Source organism: Penaeus monodon, chromosome 12 (assembly GCF_015228065.2).
Source record: "Penaeus monodon isolate SGIC_2016 chromosome 12, NSTDA_Pmon_1, whole genome shotgun sequence".
Classification (NCBI taxonomy): domain Eukaryota; kingdom Metazoa; phylum Arthropoda; class Malacostraca; order Decapoda; family Penaeidae; genus Penaeus; species Penaeus monodon.
Window position 1 is genome coordinate 34799201 of NC_051397.1, and position 426 is coordinate 34799626.

The following is a 426-nucleotide window of genomic DNA, read 5'->3' on the forward strand; positions in this document are numbered from 1 at the left end:
GAAAATTATAATAATTATAATTATCATTATAATAATAATAATAACAATAATAATAATAATAATAATAATAATAATAATAATAATAATAATAATAAATAATAATAACAATAATAATAATAAAAAAAAAAATTATAAAAGTATCAGTAATATTGATATTAATATAATGATGATGGTAATAGTAGTAGTGGTAGTAATAATAAATATAATAATAATGACAAAAAATAACAATAACAAGAGTAGTAGTAGTTGTAGTAATAGTAATAAAAGTAATAATGATAATAATAATAATAATAATAATAATAATAATAATAAAGAAAAATTATATTGATAATACTGATAGTGATAAAGATAATAAGAATAATAATCCTGTTGATGACACTATTGATCATAATTACAGTAATATTAAAGGAAACAATCACACAAAAA